This window comes from Muntiacus reevesi, chromosome 11 (assembly GCF_963930625.1).
Source record: "Muntiacus reevesi chromosome 11, mMunRee1.1, whole genome shotgun sequence".
Lineage (NCBI taxonomy): Eukaryota > Metazoa > Chordata > Mammalia > Artiodactyla > Cervidae > Muntiacus > Muntiacus reevesi.
Window position 1 is genome coordinate 50,057,315 of NC_089259.1, and position 20,733 is coordinate 50,078,047.

Below are 20,733 nucleotides of genomic sequence, written 5' to 3' on the forward strand. Positions count from 1 at the left end.
TTTGTCCACCTGCCTTGTGCTCAGGCTAAATTTCAGCCACTTTTCATCATGTGTGAGTAGATTTTAAAGGAATCAGCATGTCATCAAGGATTGTCAGGCTAAGATCCCCTCTTTATGTCTCTTAAATTTTATTCACTATGCGACTTACATTGTAGGAATCTAAAAGGGACATCAGTTTCAAATTAATCTGGCACTACAGCATATCATATTGACAGTGAACAGTTTTAAAATCTTAATGAAGCATATCTATGATTGCTGTTGTTGTGCTGTGTTCAGTCATGTCCAACTCTTTTGTGACCCCCATGGGCTGTAGCCTGCCAGGTTTCTCTGTGCATGAGAGTCTCCAGGCAACAGTACTGGATTCGTTTGCCATGCCCTTCTCCAGGATATCTTCCCGACCCAGGGATCGAACCCTTGTCTCCAGCATTGACAGATGTATTCTTTACCACTGATCCAGCTGATAAGATATCTTAATAAAGTGGTACCAAAAAAGACCATTAGCTAGAGAAAGGAGACTGAGAGAGGGTTCTGCACCTAGCTCTGTACCTAAGAAGCCCTATAAACTGGAAAAAAAGCCCACAAAAGTTTATCTACCTATCTTGTTGCTAATATCCTCACCTGTAACCTGAAGAGGTCTGGGCTAAAGAGTTCCTTTAAAATTTTCTTTACTGCTTCCATTTTCTGAACAACAACAACAACAAAAAAGATGCAGCTAAAAGTCAGATGAGTGACAATTCCATTTCTAGCTGAGCATGGAGACAATCATTTGCAAAGCCTAATATCCACATGCAATTATAAAATTATTTTTTTTTATTAAGAGGAAGAAACTGAAAAGCCATTAGACTTCAGATTTCAAATATTCTGGGGGTGTCTGTTCCTCACAGGTGTTTATCTACAGGGAAAAAGAGGTACCTGCCTATGGATTACGTGACTTTTGCTAAGGTTTATATTTTGCACCATAATCTCCTGCCAGAACCATCCTCTGCGGAGGGGAGCCTTAATAGCAGGCTGCCTCCAGTTTCTGAAGTGGTACTGCTTCTCTGTCAGGCCTCCTGCTGCCACCCAGTATGTCTTTGTTTTGGAAATATGAGCGTGGTTTTCCACTACTGCTGCTCAGGCTGTAGTCCCCTTGCTGAGAGTCATCTCTTATCTACGCCTATACACACATGCTTACACAGGTCCCATAGAGAAATATTTGCTTGGTTTTCTTTACTCCCTCTTCCACCGCCCTTGAAGACCCTGGGCATGAGAAACGTGCCATCTTGAATTATGTTGTCACTTCTAGTAAGATTTAGTGTTAAGGACTTTTGGGACTCTTCCCACTTCAATGCCACCTTAAATGATCACTGGATGGCAATGCAGTTCAGTAACAAACTGGTCCCCATCTCAGGGATTCCACATCCTTTCTGATAAAACAAGGGACTTGATTTAATCCTACAATTACTCTGGTATTTATCATACTGCATTTCATTGAGCTTTCAAATTGTATATCTTTTAAAAAACTACAGCTCCTTATGTAACGTCTCATTACATAAGTAGTGTTTCTACTTTTCTTATATTTTTATTATAAATGTTTCACATTCTATATTAAATTTTAAAATATAAAAAGTTATATTTTACATCTATATATTTCCAAAAATTTATATTTTACATCTACATATTTCCAAAAATAGTCTTGCTTTATTTCAGAGAGACTAGTACACATTCAATAGTTGTAGATATGGAAAACCAGGATCATTAGGAACAAATGAGTACAAACAGATTAAGTATATTTGAAAGCTGTGCTCCATATGTTTTCATTTAAAATCACAGTGAGAAGGACCCCCCAACTCAGTCTTCTGCTTTGTAGAAGTTGAAATTCCGGGAATGATGCCCAGAAATAAATAGCAAATAGGGGAAATGAAAAAGCAATTTTATGCATTGTTCATGTAACAATGCTGAGAATATGTTTTTAATGACCATAGACTCCAAATCTTGAAATGACTTACCATTTTGGAGGTGAAATTTCCTCCTAATTTAAATTTTCTATTAATAAAAAAAATGGAATAATTACTCCTTTATAACCTCTTAGAGATATAAGGGACTTAAGATTCTTCTAGGTCAATTATTTCCTTTTTACAAATGAGAAAACTGAATTTGGAGCATGTAGACTTAGATTTAGAGCAAGTCTGTAGTTGGTATTTTTAACTTAGGCTTTGTACTCAAATATTGTCCTAAAGTCTCTCCAAAGAAGCTCATTTCCTTTTTTTTTTTTTTTTTCATTCTGGGAAAATCTCATTTTAGAAACATACATAACAACTAACTTTGTTCTAAAAACAAGTCTTAAGCTTAAATCTCTATTATGTTAAATTTTTGTAAATTTCCCTTAGCTATTGTTTTAAAATACATAAATTGGTGAATAAAATATCAGTTCAGAAAAATAATTCATAAGAAAATCATCAGTGAAGAATTAAATTTCCCTTTAGACTAACATTTCAATCGTATTGAATCTTAAACATTTAAAAACTAATTTGAAATGTTTATCAACTCTACTGAACTGCTAAAATTTCCTATCTCCTATAATTTGAATATTCATTTGACTTTTAGAGAGTTCTACTTGCTACAGCCTTTGGGTAAACAAGTGAACTTTCAACTTGGTTCTTTTTTTTTTTTTAATTTTATTTTATTAGTTGGAGGCCAATTACTTCACATCATTTCAGTGGGTTTTGTCATACATTGACACGAATCAGCCATAGAGTTACACGCATTCCCCATCCCAATCCCCCCTCTCACCTCCCTCTCCACCCGACTCCTCTGGGTCCTCCCAGTGCACCAGGCCGGAGCACTTGTTTCATGCATCTCACCTGGGCTAGTGATCTGTTTCACCATAGATAATATACATGCTGTTCTTTTGAAACATCCCACCCTCACCTTCTCCCACAGAGTTCAAAAGTCTGTTCTGTACATCTGTGTCTCTTTTTCTGTTTTGCATATAGGCTTATCATTACCATCTTTCTAAATTCCATATATATGTGTTAGTATGCTGTAATGTTCTTTATCTTTCTGGCTTACTTCACTCTGTATAATGGGCTCCAGTTTCATCCATCTCATTAGAACTGATTCAAATGAATTCTTTTTAACGGCTGAGTAATATTCCATGGTGTATATGTACCACAGCTTCCTTATCCATTCATCTGCTGATGGGCATCTAGGCTGCTTCCATGTCCTGGCTATTATAAACAGTGCTGCGACGAACATTGGGGTGCACGTGTCTGTTTCAGATCTGGTTTCCTCGGTGTGTATGACCAGAAGTGGTATTACTGGGTCATATGGCAGTTCTATTTCCAGTGTTTTAAGAAATCTCCACACTGTTTTCCATAGTGGCTGTACTAGTTTGCATTCCCACCAACAGTGTAAGAGGGTTCCCTTTTCTCCACACCCTCTCCAGCATTTATTGCTTGTAGACTTTTGGATAGCAGCCATCCTGACTGGCGTGTAATGGTACCTCATTGTGGTTTTGATTTGCATTTCTCTAATAATGAGTGATGTTGAGCATCTTTTCATGTGTTTGTTAGCCATCTGTATGTCTTCTTTGGAGAAATGTCTGTTTAGTTCTTTGGCCCATTTTTTGATTGGGTCATTTATTTTTCTGGAATTGAGCTTCAGGAGTTGCTTGTATATTTTTGAGATTAGTCCTTTGTCTTTTTCCTCATTTGCTATTATTTTCTCCCAATCTGAGGGCTGTCTTTTCACCTTACTTATAGTTTCCTTTGTAGTGCAGAAGCTTTTAAGTTTCATTAGGTCCCATTTGTTTAGTTTTGCTTTTATTTCCAATATTCTGGGAGGTGGGTCATAGAGGACCCCGCTGAGATTTATGTCGGAGAGTGTTTTGCCTATGTTCTCCTCTAGGAGTTTTATAGTTTCTGGTCTTACATTTAGATCTTTAATCCATTTTGAGTTTATTTTTGTGTATGGTGTTAGAAAGTGTTCTAGTTTCATTCTTTTACAAGTGGTTGACCAGTTTTCCCAGCACCACTTGTTAAAGAGGTTGTCTTTTTTCCATTGTATATCCTTGCCTCCTTTGTCAAAGATAAGGTGTCCATAGGTTTGTGGATTTATCTCTGGGCTTTCTATTCTGTTCCATTGATCTATATTTCTGTCTTTGTGCCAGTACCATACTGTCTTGATGACTGTGGCTTTGTAGTAGAGTCTGAAGTCAGGCAAGTTGATTTGTCCAGTTCCATTCTTCTTTCTCAAGATTACTTTGGCTATTCGAGGTTTTTTGTATTTCCATACAAATTGTGAAATTATTTGTTCTAGTTCTGTGAAAAATACCGTTGGTAGCTTGATAGGGATCCAGAAAGCAAGAATAGAGGGAACATACCTCAACATAATAAAAGCTATATATGACAAACCCACAGCAAGCATCACCCTCAATGGTGAAAAATTGAAAGCATTTCCTCTGAAATCAGGAACAAGACAAGGGTGCCCACTCTCACCACTACTACTCAACATAGTCTTGGAAGTTTTGGCCACAGCAATCAGAGCAGAAAAAGAAGTAAAAAAGAATCCAGATAGGAAAAGAAGAAGTGAAACTCTCGCTGTTTGCAGATGACGTGATCCTCTACATAGAAAACCCTAAAGACTCTTCCAGAAAATTACTAGAGCTAATCAATGAATATAGTAAAGTTGCAGGATATAAAATTAACACACAGAAATCCCTTGCATTCCTATATACTAACAATGAAAAAACAGAAAGAGAAATTAAGGAAGCAATACCATTCACCATTGCAACAAAAAGAATAAAATACTTAGGAGTATATCTACCTAAAGAAACAAAAGACCTGTACATAGAAAACTATAAAACACTGATGAAAGAAATCAAAGAGGACACAAACAGATGGAGAAACATACTGTGTTCATGGATTGGAAGAATCAATATTGTCAAAATGGCTATTCTACCCAAAGCAATCTATAGATTCAATGCAATCCCTATCAAGCTATCAACTTGGTTCTTATGTCAAGAGATTTGCCATCAAATGAGAGATGAATCAACATACATAAATCCTCATGGCTGATAATGGAATCTTGTTGGTAATTTGGTGGAATCATGACTTGTTTGTGAGACCAGCCATTCTGATGCAATAAGAAAAAGAAATTAAGTTTAAATGCCAACAGTAGTACTCTCTAGGCTTGCTTTAGGACATCTATGGTCTCTAGGACACATTTTAAATACTCAGATACTCTCTCAATATTGACCATACCATTGTTGGTCAACCCAGTTGTTGCTACATGATGTAATTTAGTTTCTCATCCTTAAGAACTTTCTTTACCTTATACTTTATCTGCAAGAAGTGTTTCAACATATATGTTGATTGAAACAGGGGTGTATTCTATATGATGGAGATTATTATTCTTTAAACAAATACAAGATGAGGAAATACAGCTTCCAAATAAACCTAGCTTCCCAATAATATTTATATGAGAATGCTTATTCAAAATAATGTAAAGTAAATTAAAACACCAGGACCTTAAAGTATTTTAATTTAAACAATTCTTTTTCCTAAAGACTTTTGGTTGCTGTTGTTGTGCAAAACTTTTTTTCTTTGGAGTATAGTTGATTAACTGAAGAGGAAAATGGCAACCCACTCCAGTATTCTTGCCTGGGAAATCCCATGGACAGAGAAGCCAGGCAGGCTATAGTGCATGGGACCCCAAAATACATGACTTGGCGACTAAACAAACATAGTTGATTTACAATATTGTATTAACACTGATTTCAGTTGTAAACACATAAATGTGTGTGTATACACACACACACACACACACACACACACACAAGTATATTCTTTTCTTGGATTCTTCTCCCTTATGGGCTATTACAAAGTGAAAGTGAAAGTGTAAGTGTTAGTTACTCAGTTTTGTCTGACTCTTTGAGACCCCATGGACTATAGCCCGCCAGGTTCCTCTTTACATGGGATTTTCCAGGCCAGAATACTGGAGTGCATTGCCATTTCCTTCTCCAGGGGATCTTCCCCTCCCAGGGATCAAACCCAGGTCTCCCACATCGCAGGCAGACTCCTTACCATCTGAGCCACCTGAGAAACCTCTGAGTGGGCTGCCATGCCGTCCTCCATGGGAACCACAGGTTAGAAGAAGGTACTGAGTATTGGTCTCTGTGCTACACAGTAGGTCCTTGTTGCTTATCTATTTTACATATAGTAGTATGTATCTGTTAACTCCAATCTCTCACCTAAGAACTGTTAAATACTAGGTATCCATTGTAGTTGTTTCATCTCCAAACTTGTCTGGGGAGGCAAATTAGATTTAGTGGAAATTTTAGATTTTTCTGTAACCTATTGGTTCCGTCTGGCTTAAACTCAGGTCCATCTTACTGCTGGAACATATCTGAGCTAGTGAAGAGGGGTGGCTTCTGCTTCCTCAGTGGTCATCGCTATGTCTGTGTCACTCACTAGTTTATGAATTTTGTTGACAACCAAGCTTCCAATTGTATTCAAATCCTTCCTGTTCTTTAATCAGCAGAGAAAGACAATTAAACTCAGAAAAGATCTGGAAACTATTGATTTAAAAGGAGGAAGGAGCTATAATAGAAAAGTTCTACTTTGTATTTTAAAAGTTTTATATGCCCGTGCCTGTAATTTAAGAAATTCAATTTACCTAATTTAAGCAAATGTTAGTAATCTTCTCACTCAGCGTGTGTCAGTTGAGCCCACTGACCAGCTACAGTTATTCATTTCCATCTTCTATTTCAGAAGACCCTTTCTTACTAGTTCCTAAAAAACATTTGCCCTCCTTAAAGCTTATGTTTCACGGTATTTTCTATCCAGCTCTTGCAGAACACTAGTTTTAGGACTTATTCTTCAATGTAAAAGGGGGATTTCTAGAGTCAGGTAAGTTTGGGAAACACTGTATACTATGCTTTAACTCTTGAAGATGTGCTATTAGCATATTAAAGACTTTGAGGAGTCCTACTGTGACAGTATCAATTTAAACATAATTTAATCCTCAACCCTTTTTATGCAATTTTGTTGTTCAGGTACTAAATAGTGTCTGACACTCTTTGAGACCCCATGAACTGTATTAAACCAGGCTTCCCTGGTTTCACCCTTTCCCAGAATTTGCTCAAATTCATGTCCATTGAATCAATGATACTCTCCAGCTATCTCAGCCTCTGCCTTCTCCTTCTGCCCTCAATCTTTCCCAGAATCAGGATCTTTTCCAAAGAGTTGGCTCTTCACATCAGGTGGCCAAAGCATTGGACCTTCAGTTCAGCATCAGTCCTTCCAGTGAATATTCAGGGTTGATTTCCTTTAGGAGTGACTGGTAACACTTGCCAAATACCAGTACCTAGCACTCCCAATACAGTTTGGGAAGGTGGCATGATACTGTGTAGTGTTTGAGTTTTGGAGGCATATAGACCTTAATATAACCCAATGATTCTCAAAGTGTGGCGCCTGAGCCAATAGTATCTGAGAACTTACTAGAAAGTGCAAATTTTCAAGCCCCACCCCACATATACTGGATCAGAAACTGTAGGTATAGCCCTGTCTATCTGTGTTTAAGTAATCCTCTGATGCATGCTCGTTAGCACTGCTGGTCTAACTCCAAGTACTTTATTCATCAGATTTTTCAAATCAGGCAAAATGAGTAGGAGAAAAGTAACACCAAAGAAGAAGATACCAGGATGGGCTTAATACCGCCAGTGCCTCTGTCAACCCCTGACTTTGCCATTTACATACTGTAAAATATGGATAATGCTGCCTACCTTGAATGACTTGTTAGCATGCAAACAGTTGGCATATACTAGGTGTTCAGTAAGTGGTCTGACTTCTTCTCCCTGCAGTGACAAAAGACAGAGGCAGATGAGATGTAAGAGCACTGAAAGTTAAGATATCATCAACTCTTATGACTAACTCAAATTGTCTATGTTATAAAGTCAAACACAGGCTAGTACTTCCTAGTTTTTTGTTTCAATTAGTAAAACTCTGCCAGTGTTTCATGACCTTGGTAGTGCCATAATAGTCTGGTTAATTGAAAAGGTTTTTTCTTCTTGCTACACATTATTTTTTTTTCACATAATTTAGAGTTAGTTTCTACATTAGTAGAAACACTCTAATTGTCATTTTACAATTCAGGCAACATGAATTTTGACTCAGGTAATTTTGTTTATGATGTCAAATAAGCCACACTGATAGAATTCTAGTCAAATTATTCTATTCTCATTAAATTGTACAAATGTATTTTCCCTAAGTGATATAATCAAGTGAACTTTTCTTATATGCATTGATTTGATCAGCACATTGATATCTTTTGCCTGCAAAGTGTCCTTTGGGAATATTTGGTGACTATTTACTGGAATGTCTTCAATAGGTGGTGAAAATAACAGATTCAGCAAATTTTTTTCCTCTACTTTAGGTTAACAAAGACAAAGAACATGTCATTATTTGGGGTTTAATTATTTTTATCCATAGCAAAACAGATGGCAGTAGTTTAGATTGTCTTAGTAACTTTGTTAGATAAGTAAATATATAATAGTTATAAAACAACATTAATCTTATTTTCATTTGTGACAGTCTTCAGTGGCAGAGGACAGGGTTATTCTAACTCTGAGAATGCAATGAGCTTTGTGCTATTAATGATGGATGACGTTATGTTCAGTTTCTCAGTCCACCTCTTTGCGACCCCATGGACGGTAGCCTGCCAGGCTCCACTGTCCATGGAATTTTCCAGGCAAGAATACTGGAGTGGGTTGCCATTTCCTTCTCCAAATGATGAGATTATCCTTTTCTAACATCACCTAGGGCCTCACATCTGGAAATAAGTAAGTAACTTACAGCAAACCCTCATCTCCTCTGTCAAACTTATTTTTTCTATTAGTGCACTGTTCCCTCCACCGTTCATCCCATGTCTCAAAGCTTCCTTTGTGGAGAATGTTGTTTTCACAGAGGAAAGGAGACACCCAAGTCGTGGAGGTTTGTTGTATTACCCCTCCTGGTGGTATTTTAATTTAAAAATAGGTCTGTGAGAAAAGAATAATGGCCAAATAAAGTAACACACTAGCAAGAGGAGAAATATAGGATGTTGGGGGCCAGCTGTGTATCTCCAATCACTTTAATAGACGTGCAGCTAACCTGAAAGGGTGGTGATGCATACTCTCTTACTCTCCTCACTTTGTAGTTCATCCACTGGCACATCTAGGAGTGTTCCTATAATATATTCTTAAGCACACCTTTGTTTTTGCTTGGTCTGTTTATTACACATAAACCCCTCATATTTATGTACCTTCCTATGGGATCAACTATAGAATACTGTGTAGAGTGGACACATGCTCAATGCCTGTTCAATAAATGTATGGAACATCAAATTGAATAAGCATTGACTGCCCTCAAGTGCCCTTGTTCCCCAGGCTGCAGATCTGACCAATTAGCTACAGCTTTTCAATGCAATCATGTCACAGATACAACTAATATCAGCGGTATTCAGCTGATGACATTTACTCATTTACACATTCATTCATTTAATTAAAATTTACTTTGTTCTTACCACATGTAAGGTGCTGGAAATAAAGGGACAAATTAGATTGAATCCCTGGTCATAAGGAATACACAGTAGTAGAGACGCCATATAGAATGATGCCTGATAGGTTTGGCCAAGTGTTAATTTCCAAGTCATTACAGAATATTTGATATTTGAATATATAGAACCAATATGATGAGCTTTACTTCTAGTAAGGAAATACATGGCATTGTAAGTGCTGAATAGGTACTACACAACTACTTTGATTACTAAAATTCATCTAAATTAAAACATTTTAATTAATTCATTCATTGAGCAATAAAATGATCTTGCTCAATGATCCAAATGCTGGATCCAAAATGATCCAACAACTTACGTTCTGGACAATATTCTAAATATTCATTATGCATACATAGAAAGGAAAAAATAATGAAAGAAATAAAGAAAAATGAAAAGTACTTGAAATGGTTAAGCTTAGGAAATACAGAATTAACCCACATCCAATTGGGTTACTTGCATGAATTAATTAATTGAATATCACAATTCAATTAATTAAGTGAATATCACAAAAATGGCTTTCTGTGAGATGGATATAATGCTTTATTTCTCTTAAGATAAATAAGAAAGGAAAATATTATAATTAAGATGTAAGTCTTTTTTTTTCATCCCACATACATATATAGGGCATTCTATTCTATTTGTGAACACAACGTAGGATAATATAAAAACTATTTCAGAATACATCTATGATCTCACCAAGGGTAGACCAAAATTCTCATTAAAAATCCATTGTCTATGTCTATTAAAACAGAAATCTCAACTTTTCTTTGACTGAAACAAACAATAATTTTAGTAAATTCAGTGAAATTACCAACTAAGTTGCCTGGTTGGATTTATTCATTTATTTGAATGATTAACTAAGTATAAGCATTTCCACTATTTATAGTTATTATTTATAGACTAAAACTGCACATGTTCTCATGTTTCATTTAATAACAGAATGACATTAAAATGACATTAGTATAAGATATACAAAATAAATATTATTTTAAACTTTCTTTTTATTTTTCATGTTGGTTTTTTTTTCCCCTCATCGAAGAGGGCATAGGAATTGTCAGTGTGCAATATCTAATTTTTGACTTTTGGAATTCTGAGGATTGTTTGCTATGTTACCATTTCATTTATATTATAATTTTCTTTTCATTGTGTTTATAAAATAAAGTGAATTACTTGTCTTATTAGTATGTCTAACACTGTCTACATAATATCCTGATTTGCATCTCATCTATGTTGAACCATCGTATATAATAACCACCAAGATTGAGCTTTTTTTCTTCGTAGGGTTGAACCCCCCCTAATTTGTCAAATCTGTTATTTGAACAATTTGAATTACCAGCTTTTATCTCCATTTCTTGACTGCTGTTTAAGAGGATTAGAGGCCTTGCTCAGCCTCACCAGGGTGGCTAACGTAAGAGGCACCATTGCAGCCTAGCTCCAAAAATCAATGAACTGAGTCTGATTGACTGAGTCTCAATTACTCTGTGAAAAAAACATAATGCTGATCTTCTCTACTTACACAAACCAAGTCAGACAGAAGCCAGCAGCAACCTCTTCCTTTTAAGTTCAAATATTAGGGAGGGAGTAGTAAGAGAAAGAGAGAAAACAACAAAATATAAAGAAATGAGAATGAGAAGAGATGAATTTTGTTTTCAAAGATGATTTTAGCATTTTGCTAAGAATTCAATTTTACTGATAAGATAGCTTTTTAATTTTGAAAAGCACTCAAAATTCCCAATAATTATCATCTCCTTTTTCTCTTCTAGCTTTAGTAAGCAAATTGACAAACAGACCACCAAAGTAAATTTTTCACTTGAAATATTTTTTTTCATATTAAAGAAGTTATAAAGGAAAATTGAGTATATGATCTTTCTCATTTTTCCTCCTATAAAAACTTCTGGGAAGCAAACATACTTATTCTGATGCAACAAGATATTTTTTCCTCTGTTTACATTGTAATGGCACAAAAATATTAATGATCCTTCTTGTCATATTGGTTAGAATTAAGGGACAAAAATGATTTAATTTCACTTTGAAGGTGTTTTTACAGAAAAGAGGCAGTCATCTATTTCATTTAAAGGGATTTTTCTCCCTAAGAAAGCTTATTATTTAAAGAAACAGGTCTTAGAGACTAGATCAGATGTTAAAATAATTCTATCAGAAATTATACAAGTTAAGGTACTACAATCATTCAAGAAACCAAGGAGCCTGTTGACAAAAGTAATTCCTTTAACTCTCAACAGTTGGGCAACATTTTCTGGGAAGAAGAGGGTCACCAGAAAACAAAAGCATTTTATATCATAGAATCAGAGTGTTTTAGAAATTTTCAACCATGTTTTGCAACCGTCTAATTATAAGGATTAGAAACACACAAAGTTAAGGGACCTGACCCAGGTCATAAAGCAATTGAAATTCTAAAAATTAAGGATGAAAATCTTGGCATGGAGGATTTTTAAAGGCTTTGAAAAAGTAAAAAATTTAAACCTGAGACATTTTCATCTGATTTGGAATGTCTTTTGGATCATCAGGTCAACAATTTTAATTTGGAGGTTGTAATTCATTTTAATCCATGACTTAAAATATAAGCACATTTGTGTGAAACATCCTAGATAAAGTTTTAAGCAGAAGGCAGTTGAGACAGAAAAATGGATTGACTAAAATATCACTAGGGCATAATTTCTAGTGATGGTAGTTTGTTTTATCTGTCTGGAACCTTCCTTTTAATGAATGGGATCTTTTCATGTTCTGTGTGAGTGGATGCCCCTCAAGCTGTTCTCTCACCAAAAAGCAAGGATGAATGAAACTGAAGAGCATGGTCGTCAGAATAAAACAGGAAATAACACTATCCTGAATTCCAATCTGTAAAAGTGAAATTCTCTAAAACTTTAATTATTTGCCTTTTCTCACTGTGAAGGCACTTTGCAGTAGAATAACCCAGTAACAAGTGAAATTTGGAATAAGTCAACATTCTCATTAAACCAAAGTCATCTGATATTACTGAGAACCATATAACAGTTATTGAAACCTGAAGCTTCAGAGAAGGAAATCTTTATTGTAATAAAGGAATCAGCAACATTGTTTATAAGCCTCATTTCCGTGGCCAAAGATTAGTTCATTCAATAAGAATCTTGTAACATGGTGCCAGCACAGGGTGCAATAAACTTTATGGAATGACTCATAAGATTAGACTAATTAAAGATAATCTAATTTGGACAATTTTATCTTCTGGAAAAGAAATGTGATGTCATCCTCTGGGAAGAGACAATGTTTACTCTCTGGGGATGTGCTAAAAAAACACACACACACACAAAAACCCCTCACAAGATAAGTGCAATAATAAGAATTAGGGTTGATCCAAAGACAGTCTTAGATCTACCCACTGCCTCTCAAAAGATCCACCACATAGACTGTTAAGCCCCATAATTATCTCCCCTATTTGTGACAAGCCTGAGCTAATCAGTCTCTGAGGGAGTTTTCCAGCAGATTCTGAGGAGATTCTGTGTGCTTCACAGTGCTCATCAAGCTATTTTGTACTCAGAACCGCAAAGAGCTGACCAAAGTTCATTATCCTCATCTAGACCAGAATTAATTCCAATTAAGAAAAATAGACATTTAAAAAATGTCGGGTACTTATGATTTAGAACAAAGAGTCTTCGCTATTTTTGTAACAGCAGCATAGGTTCTAGCTGCCTATAATCCCATATTAAAAGATTAGAAAAAACATCTGAAGAAATCAGAGAGTGTCTAATTGAGGTTCTTGCCTTTAATCCTGCAAGCCGACTCCCTCTTGGATATCAAGATCTGTCAGTGGCGAGCCAGGGGAATTCTGTAAGGAAAAAGCAACCACAAGGAATATAATGTATTCTTTCCTACTTAAGAAATAAAAAGGGGGAAAACACAGTTGGTGATATCAAAACATAAGTCAACACAAAATTAGGGGAAACCCCCCAAATGGATTTGTAAATAGAAGCTAGTAAAAACTGAAGAAGGAAGCTTGACATTGCTCTTTTATAATGTTTAAAACCATTGTGCAGTAGAGGAGAGACAAATAAATGAAAAGAATTCTCAGGAAAGAGTAAATAATACAGAATAACAACAAAAATTGAATCCAGACCCTCACTAGTAAGCAATTCATAAACTTTTTATTTAATAAATATATTTTACTTGGGTATAGATTCTTAGACTCTTCATTACTGATTGTCTGTGTGTAACGCTATTCATTCATCTTGCCAGAGAATTATATGTTAATGAGAACTTTCTTATCAACTCCAAGGAATGCTACAGTGAGACAAAGTTTTCCTGTATAGCTATTATGGAATTGTGCACAATACCTTTTAGAAGCTTCACTTATCGACAATTAATATTTTATGCTTATTTACTAAAGGAAAGACAAGTTACAATTCATGAGCAGTAAGTTAAATGAGCGTAAGAAGGAATGAAGGTGTTTGTTTTAAGAAATACAGACTCTTACAACATAATAAAGGAGAAAACAGTAATCAAGAAGAAAAAGGGAAAGAAAATAGTGCACTAAAATAAAAATATACTTTAAAAGAATATCATGTTTTAATCACAAAGTAAGATCTTTGCTTCCCTCACTAATTGCTTAAAAACTGATATAAAATGTAAATTATGCAAAGACTATACCTAATAAAATATATATATTTATAAGTATATGTCGCTGGCAAACATATTTCTCTTCAACCTATTATGCATTAATACTTTAAAAGGGTTAATTTGCTGCATATTAAGAAAGTTTTCTTTGCATCATAAACAAACTCACATATAATATTTTAATAGGTGATTTAATATTTTATTAACAATCTCTTAGTAAAAGATTCCTCTTTTGTAACAAACTGGATTTTTGAGGGCAACAAACATCATTAGGAGTCATTCTATAATATACGGATTTGGAATAGACCATAAACATGAGAAAATTAAATGATGTACTTTTTTCTTTTCAACTGTAAATGGAAAACAGTTTATAGAATAATATATTTTCATCTGTACATATTATTTCACAAGAGATCCCATACTTCATCAGAAAATACCACACTGAATATTCATACATTAGTGACATTTGAGCAATGTTTACACAGGTTTGTGTGAATGATCAAAATAACAGATTTAAAAACATGGAATTTTTTAAAGAGATTTTCATAAATATTATAGCCAGTTACCATCTTGGCTATGATACCTGATTTTTGAAATCCAAATTTTGTTCTAATACTTAAAGATGTGATTTATTCTATTAAGTACCAGAGATTATGAAATTAACACAAACTAATGACAACATATATACTATTAGACTCATATAGAGTCAATGTGAAAGAAAAGATGAAATTCACAGATAGTGACTGAATTCATTATGAATAGTTATTAAAATGGGCAGAGGGCAAAAATAAGACGGGAGAGGTATCAAGCTGAAATCTAAATTTCCCATTAAATTTGAAGTTGTCATTTTATGACTTTATGGAATTGGCCACTGCTTGAGGGAGCCAGTATATCTGAAACCCACTTAATCATGAAATGTCAGATGGGAGATGAAACTCACCCAGTTACTTGATTTATACTTAAAATAACATGCTCTTTCAGGAATGTAATTCTAGCCTGCCTTCTTAGTTTGATCTAAGAAAGGAACAAGTTATTTCATTTACATTTTTTACAAAACACCAAATAATTCTTTATGCTTTTGTGTTGAAAAGTGGGAGCTAAATCTTTAACCTTATCATTGTAATTTAATCATTAAACCAGTGATGGCTTCCCAGGTGATGCAGTGGTAAAGAATCCGCCTGCAAATCCAGGAGATGCAGGAGGGAGACCTGGGTTCAATCCCTGGGTGGAGAAGATCTCCTAGAGTAGAAAATAGCAACCCACTCCAGTATTCTTGCCTAGAGAATTCCATACAGAGGAGCCTTGCAGGCTACAGTCCATGGTGTCACAGTCAGTCAGACAGGACGGAGCACACTACACACACATTATAATTTGAGTTCAGTACTATGAATCATAAAGAAAAATATGCACAATCATAAAGCACTTGAAATTCATAAGCAATATTTTTTTAAAAAAGAGAGATAAAGCACATGCTAACTTAGGACATCATAAGCATTACCCAGAGCTGATGGTGTCAGAAATGATGAAGTCTTGCATGGGCTCTGTCCCACTGTAACTAAGCAGGACAGACTGCCCCACTCCATGTCCTCCACCTGCCTCTTGTTTTTAGAAGAACTTTAACCTCCTAGGCCTTCACTAAGTTCCAAAGAACACATTTAATCAAAAAGTGAGAAAATGCAGAAATAGAGAAAAAGAGTCAAGCAAGAAAATAATAATAAATTAGCTATTAAACAAAGTCAAGGACCTTTAGTTCCTCCTCAAGGGCTACAGATAATATTCTAAGCAATATCCTTTGAGCTATTTTATAGATACTGAGACCCCCACCAAACAGAAGAATTTAACTGTAAACAGAAGAATTTAGTTGTATGCTTGGAAGGAAGGCTAGGACAAATCTAGACAGCATATTAAAAAGCAGAGACATTACTTTGCTGACAAAGGTCCACAGAGTCAAAGCTATGGTCTTTCCAGTAGTCATGTATGGATGTAAGAGTTGGACCATAAAGAAGGCTGAGTGTCAAAGAAATGATGCTTTTGAATGGAGTTGCTGGAGAAGACTCTTGAGAGTCCTTTGGACAGCAAGGAGAGCAAACAAGTCATTTCTAAGGAAAATCAACCCTGAATACTCATTGCAAGGACTGATGTTGAAGCTAAAGCTCCAATACTTTGGCCACCTGATGCAAAGAGCTGACTCATTGCAAAAGACCCTGATGCTGGGAAAGATTAAAAGCAAAAGGAGAAGAGGGTGGCAGAGAATAAGATGGTTGGATAGCATCATTGATTCAATGGACATGAACTTGGGCAAACTCTGGGAGACAGTGAGTGACAGGGAGGCCTGGGGTGCTTCAGTCCATGGGTATACAAAGAGTCAGACACGACTTAGTGACTAAACAACAACTGTATGCTGCCCACAAGCACATAGACCCTAAATAAGTTAGAACCAGAAGGTTGATGATTGTGACTCCTGATTACCTCACTATCAACCAATCAGAAAAATGTCCACAAGCTAATCACACACTCTGCAATCCTTTCCCTCACCCTGTCTTTAAAAATCTTGTCCTGAAAGCCATAGGGCATTTGGGTCTTTCGAACATTAGATACCTGGACTCCTTGCTTGGCACCCTGCAATAAACACTGTCCTTTCCTTCACCACAACATATTATTAGTAGATTGGCTTTATTACATGTGGGCAAGTGGACCCAAGCTTGGTTTGGTAACATGATTGGAGGAGGCATCACCATATGATGTGGTGGAAATCTAAAACCTCCATCAGACGGGCATAGATGAAGGACAGCCTATCCCATGCATGATCAACCTCGTCTGCATATTACAGCTACACAGGAAGATTTCCAAAATCCTGATGCCTAAGCAAAAATCCACCCCTGACTCCAAAAATGATGATAAATAAATGCAAAAAAGCATCCTGGCACCAATATTAATTTTGAAACTCCCCAGGTGATTCTACTGTGCACCCAAGGTTAAGATCTATTGATCTGTACCAAACTTCCTCTTTACCTTGTTCCCTAGAAGACAGTCTTAAGTGATTCCATGGAATTGGAAGTTATTAACAAATTAGAAACTGTTGGAGTAATTCAATGGTTTTCATAATTTTGTCTTCACTATTAAAGATTATGGGAGAGTTTTTTTTTATGTCTCTTGATGTTTACATTATCAGAAATTAAAACAGATATTTTAAAGTATTAATTTCAAAATGAAAGCAAAAAATCCATTACACATTAATAAACATAATTTTGTAAAAATTTGTATTTTACTAAATGAAAAATATTAGTGAAGGATGAAGCAGTGTTTTGATCTTTTGCAAATGTGTAGTTTAACTGAAGGCAGCTTGTTTTCCAATCACTTCTGCATTTACTCTGTTGCAATAACACACAAATGGAAAACTTCACAGTTGTGAGAGAGGTAAGGTGAAAATGTGGAAAACATCTTAGTTTTATTTTAAAAATACTTTCAATCTCATGCACCTCCACAAAGGGTTTTGATGAGCCCCAAGGGGTCTTTGGAGACCCCAACAGTTCTCTCAACACCTTGAGAACTGCTAGCATAATGAAAGTAACCTCCTTGGTTCAGATGAACATGAAAATAGTAAACCTTCATCCTATTATCCCCCAAAAGGTTCACCCTAAGGAACTACTTGGGTGGTCAAAAGAAATACTGTCTATTACCATTTGCTAGTTTACTTGTTGGGGCTTCCCTAATAGCTCAGCTGGTAAAGAATCCACCTGTAGTGCATGAGACCCTGGTTTGATTCCTGGGTCAGAAAATTCCCTTGGAGAAGGGATAGGCTACCCACTCTAGTGTTCTTGGGCTTCCCAGGTGGCTCAGATGGTAAAGAATCCACCTGCAACGTGGGAGACGCGGGTTCTATCCCAGGGTTGGAAAGATCCCCTGGATAAGGGAATGGCTACCCTCTCCAGTATTCTGGCCTAGAGCATTCCATGGACTGTATAGTCCATGGGGTCGCAAAGAGTTGGACACAACTGAGTGACTTTCACTTTCAGGTGACTTGTTAGAATAAAGTATGGTGCTATGTCAAAGAGTGACCTAATTGAACTAGAAAAGTCCACTATTGCAAATAACAATCTGAAAAATACAATTCCCACATCCAGTGATTTTTGTATGCTTCAAAGTTCCAGTCTTTGCACTTGAAAATTGTGCAGTCTAGTTGGTGAGACAAGACATATATGAATAAAAATTTACAGAGAAGTGTTTTGTGAAGTGAAAATTTTACATACAATAACTCAGATGAGTAAAAGCATATGTATAACTTTTAAAAACTTGTGTGAATGCTCCCATTTTGCTATTTTTCCACTAAAGTGTTACCATCCTGGGTAGATAATTAACCTTTCAAAATGATGGGATGTAAGGAAAGGACATTGTTGTAGTAAGTAGTTATTTTGGCTACAGACAGCTTTTTATATAAACAGTTCATATTTGTTCCTAACAAATTTAACTTGTTATTGCTGCTCTTGTAGTTGCTATTTGCCCCTTTTTATAAAAAAGCAAATGACTTTCAAATTGAAATTAATATTCCATTTCACTTATTTCCTCTGACCTTAAAAAAGAGTCCTTGTGGCTGGCTTGTACTTTCTTTGTGTTTTGTTACCTTACCTGTACATTGCATATCCTACATTACATGTACAACAGCAAAGCATATACATTCAATTTTGTTCTTTCCATTTGCGACCACTGTTAACACATATTATGGCTATTTTTAATTCTAATTCTGTTTGCCAAGATACTGGCTATTTATTTTACCTGATGTCATAGGCAGACTTAACAAGCGTACCTGATAGTCCATCATCCTGGTCATTGAAAAAATGTTAAATAGCACTGAACTGGAAACTGACCCCTGCACAACACTTCTTGTTATATTTCCCCCTTAACTCATCCCCCAAATGATACTTATAATCTGCATCTTTAGATGTGTTCCAGGTAAGGTTGGCTAGTAGTCCTTTGGTAGGTAATATATTTCTAATAATTAAGAAATATTCTAATTGGAAATCTGTGTAGGTATCAGTAGAACTCTTAGGTAACTGAATGTTCCTCTTAAAAGAGAGGGTTATGCATATGCATCAGTAGACTGAAATTGGCCCTTATAGGTATAATATGAAGTCATGAAGCAAGGGAAAACAGTTGCTGCACTGAAATGTCCATTACCTTGCTTCAACCTAGACTAAGGTATCCATGTGACCCATGGGAAATTAGAAAGAAAAATAGTGTTTTATAAATCATTAAGTTTTCACTGTAGCTATCCTGTTGGTACGTTATGTCTAAATAACTGTCTTTACTTCTATTTGTGATTGGAACATCATAGTTAGTGAAGCCTACATTGTTTCTTTCATCACAATTACCTCTAATATCACCCCATCCAAATGTACACAGTATAAGTGTGGACACACACACATACACTACTATTAGTAATAAAGCAATATAGAGGTATTGCTGATTGTGTTGGTTCTTATACCTTTCTCTAAAAATACTTTTTTAGTTTTTTCCTTCATGAAGCAAGCATTACTAGAATTCCATAATATTCTCATATTAATGCCACTTCCCAGACAGGCCATGGAAAGATGACAGAGAAAAATGGAAGTTTCTTAATACTGCACTAGGAAGGTCAAGTTTAAGATAGTTTGATACTGTTGCTGGAAAAAGACAAACAACTAATAAAGATTTATTAGATGCCTATTATGTATTTAAAAGAAAGCTAGTTGATTCTGAATATGATAAAATAAGGTAGCTCTCCTCAAAGAGCTCATCAAGGACTGATCACTTAGTTATGACAATAAGACTAAAATGGATCATGTTGACAAAACAGCATAAGACCGATCAACTGTACTGTGCAGAATATATAATAGGATTTTAAAGATGATTAGATAGTCTGGTTGATAGTAAAATGAAGCTTTTATGTAAGAGGCATCACTTGAAAAAGGATTTGAAGGATAAATAATAAGTAGATAGGTAGAGTTAGGGCATCTGATCCCATAGCTTCATGGCAAATAGAGGGGAAAATATGGAAACAGTGACAGACTTTATTTTCTTGGGCTCCAAAATCACTGCAGATGGTGACTGCAGCCATGAAATTAAAAGATGATTGCTTCTTGGAAGAAAACCTATCTACAAACCTAGATTATTAAAAAGCAGAGACATTACTTTGCCAGCAAAGGTCCATATAGTCAAAGCTATGGTTTTTCCAGTAGTCATGTATGGATGTGAGAGTTGGACCATAAAGAAGGTTGAGCTTCGAAGAATTGATGTTTTGAACTATGGTGTTGGAGAAATCTCTTGAGAGTTCCTTGGATTGCAAGGAGATCAAACCAGTCAATCCTAAAGGAGATCAATCCTTAATATTCATTGGAAGGACTGATGCTGAACCTGAAGCTACAATACTTTGGCCACCTGCAGCAAAGAGATGACTCATTAGAAAAGACCCCGATGCTGGGAAAGATTGAAGTCAGGAAGAGAAGGGGACAACAGAGGATGAGATGGCTGGATGGCATCACCGACTCAATGGATATAACTTTGAGCAAGCTC